At 40.4% G+C, this 18,875-nt stretch overlaps 1 long non-coding RNA gene and 1 pseudogene across 2 annotated transcripts in view; both read right to left on the bottom strand.

Annotated features, from left to right (window-relative positions):
- LOC107132926 (uncharacterized) overlaps window positions 1–18,875 on the bottom strand; it is a 597,452-nt gene that overhangs the window by 77,107 nt on the left and 501,470 nt on the right. The gene's annotated exons all lie outside the window — the stretch shown is intronic.
- On the bottom strand, window positions 5,604–5,747 carry LOC112448938 (uncharacterized; annotated as a pseudogene).

Genomic DNA, 18,875 nt, shown 5'->3' with positions numbered 1-18,875 from the left:
GTCTAGCTAGTTTTTTGGAAGTTTCTGTAAACAAAAACTTTACTTCAATATCATTTGATCAAAAAAACGGAAAGAATGAGAGAGTGGGAAATGGGCTTTTCTCCCTTTGCTGAAATTGATGGAAATATATACACAGGACAATGTTCAATCTTAGGCAGAACAAAGGACTCAGGAGAGGTCACCCTTCCATTTTGGTCCTTTCATAATTAGTAAACGTTCTCAAATCTTCCCCAAAATATTCTATTCTCAAAAATAGAGAATAATCACACTTAAGTGCTGTTCCACACCTTCCTCCCTTCTAGCTATGATGAAAATGTAAATTTACATTTAACAGAATTTTAAAAGAATATTTCTTCTACAGATCCTCTAATTTTAGTTTCTATCTTTGTTGTCAGTTACCCAAACAAATCTTCCTGATTGGGGCATTGGGGTCTAGAGTCTGAGTAAAAGAGACCAACCCAAACACCTCTGTTGGCATGGGAGAAGGTATGGAGGGCTTGGAAGGAGACAATCTTTGTTTAGGATATCTGCAATAATGCTTCTGAAACTCAGTGTCATTTTCATAAGGCCTGCTCCACATGCCAGCCACATAGAACTACATTATAAGTTTTCCAAAATTTGTATCATTTCATTTGACCCCCTCATTCTGAAGTCTCAAATTTCAAAGGTTTCTTGATAGCTCAGTTGGTAAAGAATCCCCCTGCAATGCAGGAGACCCCAGTTCGATTTCTGGGTTGGGAAGATCCCCTGGAGAAGGGAAAGGCTACTCACTCCAGTATTCTGGCCTGAAGAATTCCATGGACTGTACTCCATGGGGTTGCAAAGAGTCGGAATCTACTGAGCAACTTCCACTTTCACTTTGTAAAATGAAGAGTAAGGTTTTCATTAATTGTCTTAGCCTGGGTATAATTGTAAAACATTAATCTAAAAATAGATGAAAAATACTAATACTTTTTCCTTCCTGGAAGCCTGCAGGTTGTTTCACCTCCATATACACAAACGCTGGCATATTCATAAGCGGTATCCCCATTTTTATTGGAGCGGTACCCCAAGATTACATGGTCCTTGGAAATGCCAATGGTGCTTTCCAGCCCTTTTGCTTGCAAAGAGCTTTGTGCCGTAGAAAAAGGTTCCTCTTTATTTCCTAAGCTTTATCAGTTGACTCTTTTTCACATTGTTATAGCTAGTGAACATATAGCAAAGCTGGATTCAGAAGAGAACCTGAAGTATTATCATAACGCTTAGAAGAAATGGCTTCACACTGTATAATCGATCAAAGGTGTCAGATTTACAAAATGCAGATTTTCTGTCACTTTTGGGCACTCTAAGCACTGTATCTTTTCACTAGGTGCTGACTGCTGTTTTAATGAGGCCCTTTGGTGGCTGTAAAAACCTGAAAGAAGAGGATTAGAGGGGTTACCCTAGATATCGTCTATTTGTCTTACAAATTTCACACTAACTACCAATTACATCGCCATAAACCTTTTGGCTACTTCAAGCTGTATGCCATAGAAAACATAAAAAATATGCTATGTTAACCTCTCCTATATTATACGCATAACTACAGCCACTGATGCAAGTAACATATCTAATGAAGCCAATAATGAGGCTCTTTAAAAGTAGTCTTGTTATAGGAATAATATTAGAGCAGTTCAGTTAGAGGCTAAGGTCCATTATGGAATACTTCCTATAGACTCTGGTCCCAGATCTGGAAAGATGCTGACACACTAATTCAAGCTCAAGAAGGGCATTAATCTTGCAACCTTCTACTTGTCATGCTTAATGGGACATCCTGCCTAGGTGAAATGAACCTGATGTATTCAGGTAAACATAATTTAATAAGGAAAGATAAAAAGAAATAGACTTCTGGTATGACCCTAGGAGATGAAAACATCTGCCATTTTATTTAAGAACCTAACTCACAAGAAGAATCTGCACGACGGTGCCTGGTACTGGGTTGCCACAGTAGGCTCTCAAAAATATATGTATTGCATTACAGAATAAATGGACAAATCATGGTTAAAATTTTGAGACATCATTGCTGTGTCCCCGCCCCCACTCACCACTGAATTTCCTGCAATCCATTTTGTTGGCGGGGAATGATAATGCCAGATAGCAAAGGCAACTGTGTTCATCTTGGGAAAGAAGACACATATTAATGTGGGGTTAAGCATCTGAGTGTGAAATCAAGGTCTGCAACAATACAGCATAAGATTTAAAAAGCAGGCATGAATGTCAGTGAGTAACCATGCATCCTCTTTCATTTGCAATCACTCTTAAGTCTAATGAGCTTCCAAAAATTGTGTCAGGGTTTCAGATAAGCTTATAAAAGGCAACTGTTGGAGAAAGTGGTATCCCATCCTGCCAAATCAAGCATTACATCAGCCTCATGCATTTGCTCACACACACCCACGGCCCCCCTCCCCCCCACACACACAGACACACGCAGTGTGTAATGGAACTTCACCTCCCTCATTCCATGCCTAGGTCCTGGTCTCCTACTGCTTTGAGAGAAACAAATCTAAAATGGCCCCAGAGAACACCGACTGGCTTTCACATGTGAAGCAGCTAGCACCAAGAATCGAGATATTTATATGCTGGGTGATGAATCACTGCTTTAAGTCACTGAATGGAGTTTGTCATTAGGAAATCTGCCAAGTTCCCTTTGATTCAAAGATAAAATGAGCATGGCATTTTTGGTCAAGGTTTAAAAATTAGACAAGTGGGAGATATGATTCAAAAATATCATCCAAAAACACCTGAAAACACTCTCTCCTCCAATCCTTCTTCCAGCTATTTTCAGAGAGGTTAAAACATGGTTAAGTGGATTATTTGGATAATAATGTGGTTAAATCCATTGTTGTGAACTTGAATTTATCACAGTTCTATATTTAGCTAGCCAGGCACTTGTAAATCTACAGAGCTCATTTTTATGGCAAAATCAATACATTTATCCCCCCTAGATAATATATGTTACTTGTGAAAATGAGTCTTTTACTTATTTCTAACAGGGACAGTTTATTTCTAACAGGGACACAGAGAAATGTACATGAACACTTAACAGACCAGTTAAAAATAAAAAGTCTGATCAGATAATTCAGAGATGATAGGTCTTCCTTAGCCTCAGTTGCTCGAGTGTCTGCAAGGTGTACTACCTAGTCAAAGAGTCTCTGCATATCAGCAGCATTCATTTCTTAGATGGCAATAAGTGTCATCAGTCCCACTAGACCATTATCCATGATGGTAAGAAAGCTGCCCAGGCTGGAGGAACCAATCTGACCTGTACTGATGATCAGAACACATGTCAAAGAATAATGTCAAGAGAAGACAGTCACTTTCCCAGTGCATTTGAGTAGACTAGGTTACATGCAGAAAATCAGGTGTTTGGAGCACCACAGATGAATTTTGATTCATACTGTTATTTTTGTCCAAATCTCTTACATGTCTTATCTACAAAATGTCAAGAACATTTACTCATTCATTAAACACTTTGCATAATCATTATATAAAGCATCATGGAAATGAAAAATACTGTATTACTTTGTTTTTCTCCCTTGTTGAACTCAAAGGACTTCCCATTCCACAGTCAATAAAGAAGAAAGAAATGAATACAGGAAGGTGGCTCTTATGAATATTTTCTTAATCATGACAGCCTTGGATTAGTAACCCATCCATCTTTGATCCTTCAGTAAGAATTCAGGGATTCATGAGCTGCCAGTCTTGGAAGTAACTGCAAGGCCATCCAAATCTCCAAGGTACACCAGATAACTTTCACTGCTTAGTGGCTCCCTTGGACATCAATCCAGGGGTAGAACCTATTTCTGGGGTTTTTGCTTTGCTTGTCCATGATCTTGAAATCCAGGTCCTTATTCTTGTGCTTAGATGCCACATAATTCTATCTAGATATGTACAAAGACGTGCAAAAGGAATAAAATCTACCCATAGAGAGCATATTAGAGACATTTGGAATCTATGGGCCCGATTCCCAGAAATCCAAATTAAAATGAGATTTCGAATGAGAAGAAAAATTGTTGATGCGGTTAATCACCCTAATAAAGTTACCTAGCTTTTTCTGGATCATTTTTTCCATGAGGAGCTGTGCTCTACTCTATATGGAATATACTACGCTGAGCCGGATAAAAAATGTCACCTTAGGCATCTGAATTAATAGTTTGGTTATGTACTCAGTTAAGTCTTTACTATAGATCAGCCTAAGTGTGCTAGACAGACAATTCTTTAGAGCTAACATTTTAAAAAGGTGCCAAAGCCCCTTTGAGAACTATGTGAATTATCCAGATTCAGAGAGAAAAAAGTTAAATATACAGGGCTTTTTTACTTCCCACCCCCCTTAGTTGCACTGAATAAGTAAAATTGCCGCAAAGTTGGCAAGAATAAATACTTCCTCGGTTTTTCTAAAGCTGCAATTAATGATAATGAAGCTACACCTTATATGGCAAGAAATACAGTACAAATTGGATAAGTAAGAAAAATGATCAGCCATTGTGCGCCTCCGATATAGTACATCAAGGTATCGCCATGGTGAGGCTATCTTTATTTTAAACCATTAAAAAAAACAATATAAATCTGCAGGCAGGTGTTTCTTGTTGCAGAAGTATTGAAAGTTGTAATGCAAACAATCTAATTTTAGCATCTATGTAGAGTGTGAAGTAAATTTACTGATCATTGATGCATTGAGCATGGGAAGAAATAATCAGCAGGAGCTTTCAGCGAGATTATCCTATTAAAGCAGGAAGACTTCATGTGGTTGTTAAGGAAGTAGTCAAAAGCAGGTGATGGAAGTGGGGGTTTGATGACTCGTCAGTGGGCCCAGTGTACATGTTAAGTTGTTGTTTTCTGCTCAGCTAAGCAGCAGAGAATTGATATGTTAGCAATGAAGTGCAATGACAATTAAATTGTAACTGACCTACATGTTACCGTCATTATGCGTTCTCTTTTTTACTGCTTTCCCTCTTATTTAATCACACAGTATGGGGTTTTTATTAGGCTGTAATGTTAAAATCTTCATCCATTTAGCCATAAATGTGTGACTGGATATCTATCAGACTTCCTTGCACTATACAAACAAAGCCATTTTGCTGAATCACTGTTGACTTGTTTGTGGCCTAATTTAATGAGTGTAATAACTTACATTACTATCCAGTTAACATTTAGGAGCCCAGAAAAGACCTGCTAGCACGCAGTAAGCTACTGTATCCATTCTCTATTCATATCACTCCCCTTTGCAGTAAATTGTATACAATAATATGCACTGCTTACAACACAAGCTCAGCTTCCATCAGCTGATGAGAGTGGTATTCTAGGAAGTTCACTATGCTTAGGCTGAAATGCTTCTGAACAGAAGAACCAGAGAACCAGCCAGGATGATCCCTTTTTTCTGCAGACCATGGCAGCTGTGTCTTAACCCCTTAAAAATAATAAATGCAGGTTATAACCTACAGACAAAGATGGCTTAGTCCTTCCTCCTATTTTCTTACTGTGATTTTAAGCCTCTTCCCTCTCCCCATACTCAGGGATAAAAAAATAGTTACTCAAGGAAAGGGAAAGAAAAAATCTCTGCTAGTTAAGCAAAATAAAGTTCCAGGATAAAAATACAAAAGCAAAAGCCAACAAATAAAATGGGTTGTCTCTATTTATATTTATGTGATTAAGCTGCCTGTGATCTTGAATTATGTACCATTTTATCCTTCTCTATGAGAATGCTACCCTTCCTCCCTCTCAACCCACACAAATCTATGTTATTTTATTAAATGATTCCTTTATACAAACATACTGTAATTTATGTTTCCATTATAGTACTTAAAAAAAGATAAAAAAAAATGTTGTCACCTCATCTGCCTTAGTCACTTAACTGGCATCTAAAAATTCAATGGATCGATCAAGTCACCAGAAAACAGTCTCATTATTTTCATACTAATGTTATGTATAGATGACAGAAGTAAAGTTTTTTACTTGCTTGAAATAACCATTATTTCAAAAGCAACATACACACACATATATGGAGTTGACAATTTATAAACAAGTATTTTCACACTGAGAGAAATGGAGCAGATGGACTTTCTTTTTTTTTCTTTACCCTTTCAGAGCAATTTCACTGCATTGCTTGTGTCAAGACTAAAGTCTTTAACTACTATCTATTAGGCAGTATCTCTGACTAGCATTACAGTCTTAGAAGTCTCTAATAATACTGTGGGAACAAAGATCATGCATTGAAGAGACACTTCTAAATTTTACTTCTTTTCATGAAATAGACAAAGGCAACCTGCAGGCCTCTTATCCCAGAGAAAAATATATCACCCTGGACAACTGGGAAATTATTTTGGTTTTCATAAATGATGGGCCATGTAAAATATTTGAGTATGCGAATGAGAGCTTCTATGTCTGGAATTTTATCTCAACTATGAAAATAAAAACCATTTAATGAATGAGTTTATGTTAAAATAAACTCAAGTCCTAGAAATTCAGGGAGAAAAGCAACAAGATAATGTTTTTCAATACTGACTTCCTATGAAATACCACACACTGGGAAAAAAGACTATTCAGATTTTTTTTTTTTTAATCAAAATCTTTGCTCCTATGGGGCATGTATTTTGGTCAGAGGAGAAAAACAAAATATGAACAAAATAAAAATTAAATAGTATATTAGAAGGTAAAAATTGCCAAGAAAATAAAGCAGAAGAGAAGGGGTGCTGTGAAGAAGGTTGGATTTTATTTTGGGTAGACGAGGGAGACCACTCTGAGTAAGTTCGTTGGAGGAAAGACTTGAAGGAGATAACTTACTTACTTTAATATATAACCTAAATATATATTATATTTAATATTAACGTGTAACTTTATGGGTACCACATCTATATTAACTAAAAAGTGTCATGTTAAATTGGATTTCAACCAAAGAAAGATTCAAAGAAAGGCTACAAAACAAAAACAGTCCAGAGGTGGTATGGCATTGGACCACCCGGAAGGCTGGTCCCTTTATGTCTCTCACAATGTCCCCATTTTGAGTCCACAACCCATTATCTGTCCTTGGAGTAAATCTGTCACCTGGGGGCTCTGGAGTGACAGCAGTTCCCAGCCAGGCTGGATGAAGATGCACCTGGTCTATGACCTTGACTCTGATACTATGCAAGATACAGATCATACAATAATCCTGACCACTTTTAGCTCCTATTTCCAGCCAGGCCCTTCCCATGAAACACCTCTGTAGCACTGTTATGCCCAATTTGAAGCTGAGTAAAGGAGGGTTCTGAGAAAGGAACCAACATGGCAAAGTTCAGCCAACTAGTGAGTAGAAAAGTGAATTCTTTGACTGCTATACACAGCTCTTTCTACAAAGGTTAGGACAAAACACAAACCAAACCAAAATCTGTAGTGTCAATTCAGAATCGCAAGGGCATGGGAGGGTTCACAATTTGGAGGGGAGGTTGAAAGCCCATTAACTCTGAAGTTAAGTGCTACCATTTATGTATCTGGTGGTACTCCATAATGTAAATTGTGGAGATTAGATAACACTTTTAATAGGAACTGCCAATGTATTGATGCGTCCTTCTTTTCTGAGGGTGGTTTCTGCTAATATATATGGCATTTTTTGTATAGATAGTAAAATGAAGCCTTACTCCAAATGGAAACAGCTCAGTGCTGGGACCGGGGAAGGGGACTTCCAGCCAGATCTCTGTCCTCACTGTGTGTCTCTGTCCATGAATTCTTTGCAGCGATTCTCGGTAACTCTGCTTTCAGATTTTACATAGTCGTGACCTGCCGAGTGAAGGCAGCGGGAGAGGCTCCACCTCCACTTGATCTTTTTCTTCATGCTGTTGTGTTGACTCCATCTTTAAACATCGTGTTTCTTTTTTTAAATCAATTTTTATTGGAGTATAGTTGTTTTACAGTGTTGGGTAAGTTTCTACTGTAAAGTGAATCAGCTACACACACACACACACACACACATATATATATATATATCCCCTCTTTTTTGGATTTCCTTCCCATTTAGGTCTCCACAGGGCACTGAGTTCCCTGAGCTATATAGTAGGTTCTCATTAGTTATCTATTTGGTTGCCCAAAATGTTTGTTTGTGTTTTTCCTTATATTTTTTGGAAAAATCCAAATGAACTTTTTGGTTAACTCAATATTTTACACATATTAATAGGATCAATAGTGTGTGTATGTATAATATATATCAATCTCAATCTGCCAATTCATCCCACCCCCACATGCCTCTCTTGGTTTAACATCATGCTTCTTGATTGACATTTTAAAAATTCGTCATGACAAGTGTAATATTAGAAATTCTAATAAACATCTACATGAAGAAAACAATGCATTTTGGCAACAGGATAATCTTGGATGAGCAGGTTTGAAGCTGCAGAACACTTTTTGCTTTCCTTATTTCTATTCATTTTCCTTCCAATATATGGAAATGAGCTATTTCAAGCATAACACCTAGGGGTTATAAATAAATGTAGATTTCTGAGCCACAAAGATGTGAGTTCAAAGCCCAGCTCTGCCATTTACAAACTGTATGATTTTGGCTAAAGTCCTTCATCTTTCTATCTGAACTTGCTTTTGACTTAAGAGAATTAGGATAATAGCTCTACTTTTCAAGATTTTTTGGAAGATGGAATTTCAACCTGGACTTATTTCTTCTTCGCTCTGCCACATAGCTGATGCCTTTAGGAAAAGTTCCATGTTCTTTGGTCCTAGGCCCTCCAAAATGTCATTGGAGTTCTATCCTTACAACCCCATCTCCAGTCACTACCATCTTTCATTCCCCCACAACCACAATTTCTCTATTTCTGCACTGGCCTTTATGCTTTCATAATACAAACCTGATTCTAATTCCTTCAAACACACCATAGTATTTCATGCCTCTGTACCTTTTGTCACACCATTCCCTTTTGGAATAGCCACAGCTCCCCACAGTCTCTCTGGAAACTTCCTATTTATCCATAAGTCCTGACTTAGCTTTTACAAAAATTAAATGAAAAAAAAAAATACATGCTAAGTACTCAGTATGGTGGATGGCATGGAAGAAGAATTCAATGCATGTTCTCTCTGTCTTCTCTATGCAAATCTCTTCCATAAAATTAAATAGGCTTCTTCCTCTGTGTAGCTGTACCACATCCATCCCACTCTATTGGAGAGAAGCAATATGGATGGGCATAGTGAAGAAAGCATTAGGTTAGAACAGTGTCCATTCTGATCAAGCTCTGCCACTTAACTAACTCTGAACTGTGAGCAAATCATTTGAGTTAGATGACCTGTACATCAGAAATAGCATTATTTATTTTTCCCAATGATTGTAAAGACTAGAACTAACAACTTTATAGTACATGGCTACTAAAAGCAGCTACTATTAGTACACCATACAAATAAGCTACGTTACTTTACAGTGACACCCTCCATTTCACTATGAATGGAGTCAAAAAAAATCGAATCTTAAAAATACAAGTTGAGTTATAATCCCATTCATTTTCGAGTATACCTGAGTCAGAAGCAAGGCAATGAAATTCAATATTCAATCATGTTATATCTGAATTCGATTTGTTGCAGAGTGCATTACTGTGGGATTATTTTCATCATTACTATGTATTTTCTTTCATGTCTACTTTATTTACTAGACTATTAGTTCCTTAAGTACAGACCATACATTTTAAGCATAGTCAAGAATACAGATGTATCACCTAATTCTGTGACCCTGGGAATGTTACTTAAACTCCCTAAATCTTGGTTTCTTCATTCTAAAATGAAGATAATAATAATAATGCCTACATTATGGAATATTGTGAGAAGTAAATGGCTGAGGCATGTAACATATTTTGGCACTTAATAAATGCTCATTAAAGGTTAGCAATGGTTATCATTAATCATCTTGTTCTTATCACTATTTTGATTATTGTAGACCTCAACACCTATCATTGAGCCTGTTTATGTATGAGGCATTCAATAAATCTTAGTTTAAAAAATTTGATCAAATCCTCTTAAAATTTGGAAGTTGTCATATAGGGTAGCTTCCCAATTATAGGCTCAGTCCCCTTATGGGTCCCTCCAGATGGCTGCCTGTGAAAGGATCACTCTCTAATTGGCCTGAATTCCCCAAGTCAACCATTTGCTCAGCACCATACTGAGGGCCCGAGGCCCTCTCACCCAGCTCTCTCTCCTTCCAACTTCTTCCACCAGAACTGGCCAGCCTCGGGGCAGTTGGCTTCCGCCTGCCTCTCCCACCAGCTACTGCCAAGGATGCTAGCCAGTCCTTTATTGGAGCCAGGTGGAGTTGGCACAGCCAGCTGTTGTCTGCCTCGTGTTGCCCAGACTTGTGGATGCCAATCTTATTCCTCTGTGGCTCGGGATAAATCTTTGGCATCTTTGCTCTTTTCTGCAAGCCCCCAGCAATAGGGTCCCCATACTCTGGATTTTCCTTGTGGGAAAGGCACTGTTAGGAAAGTTATAATCCTATCATTCATTTACCTACATTCACCTGTTAGTTTTACTGAAAGTAGATCAATGTAAGTAAGATACAGCAGGCTTTGCCCCCAAATAGTCAAGGAAAATAAATACACTGACTCAATTAAAAAAAAAAAGTAGGGGATTCCTGAAGTATCTAAATAAGCAGCTTGTGAATCTAGGTGCCTTATACTGAATCCTCTAACTCTGGGCACCTCTTCTAGGAAGTTTCCATTTGTAATTATGCTGAGCCACAAGCTGATTGATCTCTCTTTAGAGGGGAAGTGGAAAAACAGAACTTAAGTGTTTTCAGCATTCAGCTCTCCTAAATGCGATAGCCACGGCAGACTTATCTGGCGGGAGCTCGCAGGAAGCCTATAACCGCTTCATCCTAACTCTCCAAATGCTGGCAACAATTAAATGAATTCTTAAGAAGAGAATCAAAAAAGCAGGAGGCAAAATGAATGGCTTATCCAAGTGCTAAGGAAGGAGAGGCTGTGTATTCAAGATGGAAAGCATATAAATACACACACACATGCATATTATGTTACATATCTATAAAAATGTGAAATGTTATTTATTTTGAGAATACCCAGTCATTTCCATCTGTAGTAAGAATCCATAATAACATTCTCTGTTTATATAACTCTTTCACCTCAAGAGATCCCGAATGCATTTCAGACAGCTCTATATACAAACAGAGGCCAGGAGCTCCATCATCTCTGGAGCTGGTGATGGGAGCCAGGCAGAAAATGCCTGTGTAGCTCCATACATCTCAGAGACCGCTGATGGGAGAGAGGCCGGTTAGTCAAGGACAACAAGGCAACCCCCACATTCTTAAGACAGTGTCAGAGGGGCTTTCAGAGTCTGGGTGACACCTCAAATTTTGATAGCTAATTAAGAACAAAAGACAAAGAAAACTCCATTTATTTACTTTGGAAGGATGAGGGATGATGTGGGGCAGAGCAAGGTTAGCGAAGCAGTGACTCCAGAGAGCAGAAATAAATCTGAGGAATAGATCACAAAGTCTTCCCTTCTTGCTTAAATATTCTTATTACACGGAATATGCTTTAGATGGGAGACACATAAAAAGGTAATATCTGTTGATTCATTTATACTCCCGTTTTCACCCAAAGTCTGTTTTCCCAGAAAGGAATGACTTGATCCCTCAGAACCCTGTTCTTTTTCCTTTACCAATTCAGTCCACCACACAGCTGACCCGTCTTCAAAATAATAATCTTAAAAATATAAAGAATAAGGTGGCAGCAATGATTTACAGGTATTCCCACCTCAGAAACCAAAGCTTGACAGAAAGTATATTTCTGCATGGGCCTGATAATAAGATCCTAAATCTGCTAATATCAACACACCAGAAACTTCTGACTATCCAGAAAATAAACTGGAAAGTGGCTAGCCCCTGAGCAAAGAAAAGATTCCTGACCAAGTGCCCAGGTATCAGGATTGTACTGGAGTTCTTTAAACCATCCTTGTCTGAGAAGGAACGTACTCCAGGTGTCAGAAGTGGGAGAGGGAGTGAAGGAACAAACCCTCCTCTGGAGGAATGAGAAGAGATTCTGGGGTGGAAGTGGTGTGCTGACAGTGCTTGCAGCCCTTCCTTCCCACAGCATCCTGGGATCCTTTCAGTAACCCCTACAGAGCCTTGTTGCCCCCAGCTGTCATGGTCCCACAGAGACATCCCCGGCCAGAAAAGTTCAGTATCTGAGCACAGCCAGAAGTTCTAGTTCCTGCCAAGTCAGACGTCAGCCTTCTAGGGCCTGGGACCTCATGGACTTCCCATATCAACTCAGCAAAGAGCCCAGGGCAAAACAGAGAAGTGCTGAATTTCTCCGGGGTTTCGATGCAGAGCAGGGAGAGAGGTGAGGATGACCTGGTGCAGGAAGCATGCTCACTGTTACTCTGTGAAGTGGTGAAGTTGTGTTCTGTTGAGGGCTACGGAGGAAGAGCTGGCAGGAGCACAGGGCCAACTGGGGCCACCCGATACATTCTGGGGAAAACCATCCCCTCCTAGAAAACAGGCCTCTATTGGACTTTTCTGGCAGTCCAATGGTTAAGACTGCACTTCTAACACAGAGGGTCATCGTGTTCAATTCTTGGTCAGAGAACTAATATTCTACAAGCCAAGTGGCTGGGGAAGAAAAAAAAAAAAACATTCAAAAAAATTTAAAGAAATAAAAATCATTTTCCCACTATTAAAATGGTCTTTTCTGGCCATCTAGGATGGAAGAACAGTAATGAAAACAATTCAGCCCATTCAGAGAAGTCTACTCTAAAAGAATGCTCCCAGAGTGAACTTGACACACAGGGTCACCTTGGTGAGATAGGTCAAACAAAAAAATCTTACAAACCAGGAATGTGAGGCTCAAACAAGACAAATAGCCTCACAATCTCTAGAACTGGAGCCAGAAGCTTCTTACTGCCGAATTTCAAGTTCTTTCTGTTGTACCTTGCCCAAAGTTATAATCAGTAGGTAGGAGATCAAAATGGTTTTCAGACTGAAATACTTGTGCTGAGCCCAGTGCTTCATTTTGGCCTTTAGAATCTTCAGCTTTCATCACTTTAATATCTTGAATGGGGGCCATGGAGAGGGGAGGTCCCAAGAGGTATAAGGAGAAGCAATAAGAATTTTGGCTTCTTCTTTGTCATTCCCATTTAGTTCCTCCTTGGCACCCCCCACTCCACCCAAATACACATTTAGTCAGAAACAGAAAAGGATATATTAACAGAGACAAGTAGACGGGCAAATGGATGTAGATTTATTTTTTTAATACATGGTATATTCTATGCTATTTCAATTCTAAGTTATTAGGAATAGTTATTAGGATAAGTTATTAGGAATAGTTAAAAATCCTTATAAACAAGCCCCAAATGGAAAAGAAAGGCTTTTCTCAGTAGGACAGGGAGAATTCATGTCATCAGAGATTACGGAGTTCAAGCCTATAAAATTATAATATTAAAACCAGGCAGTGTTTCCTGAATTTTGGAAGACATTGTTCAGAATCAACCAAGAGAGTATTTGTTTGCACACTAATCAGTAACCCTTGGCGCTTACTCCCTCAACTAAGTCTAGGCTTACAGAAAAAAATCTACGTACACCAGCAAGTTCAAGGAGTCTGGATACATGCAAGCATGGCAGGAACTCAATGGGATGCTTGAAGAACACCCATGCTTGTTCCTCGCAGCCAAACCCATGGATAGCGACTGCACTCCCCATGACATGCTTCTTGGCACACCTGTTAGAAACAATTTAGGGCTAGATAAAACAGCAAACAGGCCCAGTGTGACATCTTAAATAAGGAGTGGGTCACATTGTCCTTTTTCTGGCCTGGCAGATTTCACTCTCTGTTCTGGAGGGTTCTGCAGCTGTTGGCAGAGCTGACCATAGGAATAATCATCTTAAGAGAGATTTTCTTACAATTGAGAGGAATGGGAACTGCCGCGTATTTAGAAAACATACAAGCATGTGTTAAATGGAAATTTATTCCAGAAGGAAAAAAGAATAAAGACAAAAGAATGTTCCTCAAATGCCAGGACAGTCAAGTGGAGGCAGGGGTCTAGCAGTCAAGATAGACTGGGCCTGCAGCATGAAAAAACAACCTTGAAATTTCAGGGGCTTGAACAACAACAAACATTCTTTTTCCCTCACATGTTCTACAAGTCTATCTCTGATCTGGGGTGGAGGTGGTGGTGGGGGTGTTGAGATGTGCAACTCCAGGTGCCCTCACACAGGGACAGTCCCTGGTCATGGACAGTGAGAAGAGAGGTAAACTGTTCATTTCCCACTGAATCTTACAGATTCTCTCTGAAAATAACGCTCACCCCTTCAGTGACCATTTCATTGGCCAATGCAAGTCACTGTGCCATGGCTAACTTTATGGGCCTGGAAGTTAAATTCTCCCATGTCCAGAAGAAGAATAACAAACGTTAGTGAACGGTTCTAAGGACTGGGTGGGTGTGTGCGTTAGTCACTCAGTCGTGTCCAACTCTTTGTGACCCCATAGACTGCAATCCGCCAGGCTACCCTGTCCATTGGATTTCCCGGGCAAGAATACCAGAGTGGGTTGCCATTCCCTTCTCCAGGGGAATCTTCCTGACCCAGGGATCTAACTTGGGTCTCCTGCATTATAGGCAAATACTTTACTGTCTGAACCACCAGGGAAACCCATTCTAAGAACTAGCAGTAGGATATTTGTTCACTGGTTACCAGATGGTTGAGCCAATTTCATTGTTTGGGGTTTCATTATACAGGGTCCAAGTATCAGGTTCAGATAAAGATGAGCTTCCACATAATGTAACGGGCTGGTTAGAGAAGCAGCAGATTTCTTTTCATTGGTTGGATTAGGAAAGTAATTTTTTTTTTTAAGTGTTAGGTTTCTTTTCTAAATGACTTTCTCTAAAAAAAAAAAAATGCTAAAGAAATCCCACATGACTATAGGAACCAAATAGGTAGCCCAATGTGTGAATCATCCAGGGGAAAAAAAGGCATTAAGCATATGGAAATAATCTATAGTTCCATAAAGACATATGCTCTCCCATAGGCTCCACCAGTGGAGGCTTCCCAGTCCACTATTAAAAGGGACGCAGAATAAAGGGACATTCATGTACTTCCAAACCAGAACTGTGTGAGAGGAATGATGGATGGTGGCTGACACCACGTCTCAGTCCAGGAGCCAAGAGAGTAGAGGGGATAGGCACACTGGGGGTGTATTTCCAGTGGAAAGGGGGGGTCTCATTCAGGCTGAGTGGTGCCCTTTGGGGAGGCAGACATAGTGCGGCCAAATTTTCTGACTTGACTGTTTAAGATTGTCCAGAAATCTTGACGTGTACATGCACTCTCCTGTTTCTCAATGTTGGTGTACCCTATTTTCAAAAGACACTTTGTGGGTTGAACAAAGCATGATGTAGGCTAGATCTGACTAATGGCGTGCATAGGTTTATGGCTTCTGCTGGAAAGAACAATTCTATGTATGTGCAGGGGTAGGGGGTGGCACAGAGGGAAATGGAAAATTGTATGGTTCCTAAGACCCTGGTGGAGGGCAGAGGAAGTCCAATAAATAGCATCCTTCTTTCTGAATTTTGAATTAACTAAAAAATGAGACAAATTTGAGCTGATGGAGGTCAGAGGAGGGCAAATTATCACTCTTCTTATGGAATAAAGCAAGACTGGGAAAGATGGGCAAGTCAGCTTCCTAGATTTAGAGATGCTGGACTGGGTCAGGCCCCTCTCCCCTCCTCCTCACCACCCCTACCCCTGTGCACTATGCGTGCTCCCCGCCAGGTGGCTGGTTTCCTATAAAGTCAGCAGAAGAGGCAGAGCTACCCAGGCTTGGTTTCCCCTTCCAGATCCCCCATCAGATAATTCACTCCTCCCACCAGTTGAGAAGCTAGTGGGCAGGCGAGTGTCAGATACACCATAGCGGGGGTAAAAGGACGGGATCCCTCAAACAGTTATATCCAGCCGAGGTCACCTCAAGCACACACTGCATCTCTGTGCAAGTTACGAAAAGGCACTCCACCCTGGCAGCTGACTTGCAGAAAGGCCCCTTCCTCCCAGCTGATGCAGCCTCAAGCTGGGGCACACAACTTGGCAAGAAGTCCCAGGGCTAGATTCCAGCCCACACTTGCCTACTCGGCCTGGTGCCTAAGTACAAAAACCCACAAGTGCCCACAGCCATCCTGCTTCAGACTCTAATAATCCCAGCAATTTGGTTCCAGATTCTTCAGTCTCCAGAGTAACCACACTGTGAACAGCACCCACTCTCCGTCCACCTCCAGCCGTTGGAATTAACATCGGTCTAGGCAGCGTCAGGTCTGTGAATGGGGCGGAGTGGACAAAAAGTGTGCTGCCTGGCAGAGCTGGTGCCCTTTCTTATTATGATTATTGCTCTCTCGATCTCTCATTTGAGAAGTTGGTACAAATTTCCAAAGAGCGAACAGCCATTTTTTTTCAGTATGTCAGAATTTAGTGAGGCTATAATCATTTCTTCACAATGTTTTTTTAGTAAAGACTATATTAAAGGAGACATTGTTTTAAAGGTTTCCATGTACAACTGTGGCTTGCCCCAAATTCTTTGTATTCAGATGTCAGACTATAATTGTTGGTTAGCAGCAAGGTCACCAGATGGGTTATAAAATGCTTTTCAAATGAATACCAAAAGGACTTAGGAAAAATACAATTAACAGCTGGTGCAGTTGAGGCAGGCTATGGTTTCACTGTAAAAAATAAAAAAATCAATACAATCTTCATTAGACTGAAGCACATTTCTGTATCCATGACATACCATCTTCATTTCCAGAGTTCAACCAAAGAAGGGAGAAAGACATCCAGCTCTAATTAAACAAAACAAAAAGAGTTGGAATTTTCTACCTATCAGAGGTGAGAGACATGCCCATGGAGGGGGAAAGCAGAATGAAAAACAAAGAATATTGAGTTGGAGCTGATCTCTCTAACATTTCATAACCAGGGAAAATGCAATCAGTGATATCTCCAGAGACACACGCAGGATGTTAGACTTCCACATTCTTTCATATTTCTACTCAAGCCAGGTTCATTTAGAAAAAAAAAAAAATTAAACGTTTGATACTATTTAGCCAGAAGTGGGTTCTTTCCTCTATTATATTGCCAACAAACAGAATTCCGCATTTTTGCCAACCTATTTCCAGGTCAGTAATACATTTTAAGAAACAAAAGTAGGTGTGATCTACTGGATAATCTACAAAAACCATTCTTTCGAAACACTACTTAAGTGAGCCCCACTCATTCATTCATTTAGCTATCACTTACCAAGCATCTCAAAACAGGCAGGGCCATAACTGCTTCAACAGTGCCCTTTCCTTCCCCCTAGGACCACAGACGACACAGCCAAAGTTATTTGTATGTGCAGCTTTAAAACGTAACATTTCCTTTTCCTCAGTGAGATGAGCAAGTGACATGTTTACCCCTTAATAAGTATTTGAGGAAGAAATAAGCAAACAAACCCACTCCATTCCCCATGTGATTCCTTCTGTGTGAAAGAAGGGGAGGATGCATTTTTTATTATGGAAAACACATATTTATGATTATCACTTTAACAAAGAGAGATGCTCTAAATATAGGGAGGATTCCTGGGAGGGAGCAAGGGCAACTACCCTGCTCTTGGCAACCACGGTTACACTAATCTGGGGGCAGAAGGTTGTGGCTGAGCCCTCTCTGGAGTGGCGCACGTGGCTCTCTCCATGTACCTAACTCCATCCACTTGGAGACTTGTAGGGTGCAAAGCAGGTCCACGGATAAACACTCCTAACATGAGATGCCCATAACAATGAGCTTGCTCTCTCCTCTCTTCTCTCTTCCCTCACAAAGATATCAAACAGAGGAGGAAAGCGTGGCACATGGGGAAGTGGAGTTAAAATGTACCGCACGTTACTAATCCTAACATAACATTGGCAGCTTGTACCATCCCCCTGCCAAACCCAAATTAACACACTGCCTTACTGGAAGGCAAAGGCTGCAGCTATATTTATAGCTCAATTAACAAGTTTCATAACTAAACCTCCAGAAGTCCTAGGCAAACCTGACAAATGCTATGCATCTTAACACCACGATGACCCTGCCAGAATGCCACCGTCTTCTTACAGGGAACAACTCCTGCTATCACCTTGTGAGAACAATGATAACGGGCACCGGCCCATCTGATAAAGGGAAGCTGGCTGGGCAACTAGACTCTCGTCAGGGGTACGTCTCCTAACAGCCCCCAACCAACACACATACGGTTGATTCAAGCAGGCGGCTAATTCTTCCCTTTGCAGATGGATGGAAATGCCTGCTCCTCGGAAGCCAATGGCTGCAAAGGATGGCTGCCATCTTATGACTCAGGAGACTTGGTCCTTCCGGGAAGAGTGTGACAGAAACACGGGGGATGTCACTTGGCAGGTACTGTAACTTCAAAAGAAGCCGAAAAGCTCCTCATAATTTCTTCCAAGCAGGTTATTTTTGCCTGAGGGGGAAAGGCTTTTCAGAGGATAATGGCTGTACAGGAAGCGCTGTTGGAATGACTAGGAAGGGTACAGTGAAGTACTTACATCACCCGACTTAGGGCACACTGCCTGCAGAGTCTGGTCCAAGCTTCTCCTTTATCCAGGAAGAACATACATGATCACTCGGCCCAGAGCACTGTGATGATCTAACTGCACATCTAGCTCCTCTGTGGGACTGGGAGCTCTTTGAGCCCAAGGAGGGAGGAGCACTCTATAACTCCGTGGTCCCTGCAGCACTAAGTTCACAAGTATGTAGCAGTGAGGGTTCAGCAATTGTGAATGAGGAAATGAGTAAGTGAATGTGTGAACAAATGAATGAATAATTCAATAGCAGTACCATTCTCACACATACCATTGAACTGCTAATTTTGCAAGGCTTTTGG

The sequence above is a fragment of the Bos taurus genome, chromosome 11 (assembly GCF_002263795.3).
Source record: "Bos taurus isolate L1 Dominette 01449 registration number 42190680 breed Hereford chromosome 11, ARS-UCD2.0, whole genome shotgun sequence".
Classification (NCBI taxonomy): Eukaryota; Metazoa; Chordata; class Mammalia; order Artiodactyla; family Bovidae; genus Bos; species Bos taurus.
Note: the sequence above shows the minus strand (reverse complement) of the source record. Positions and strands in the feature narration are given on the sequence as shown.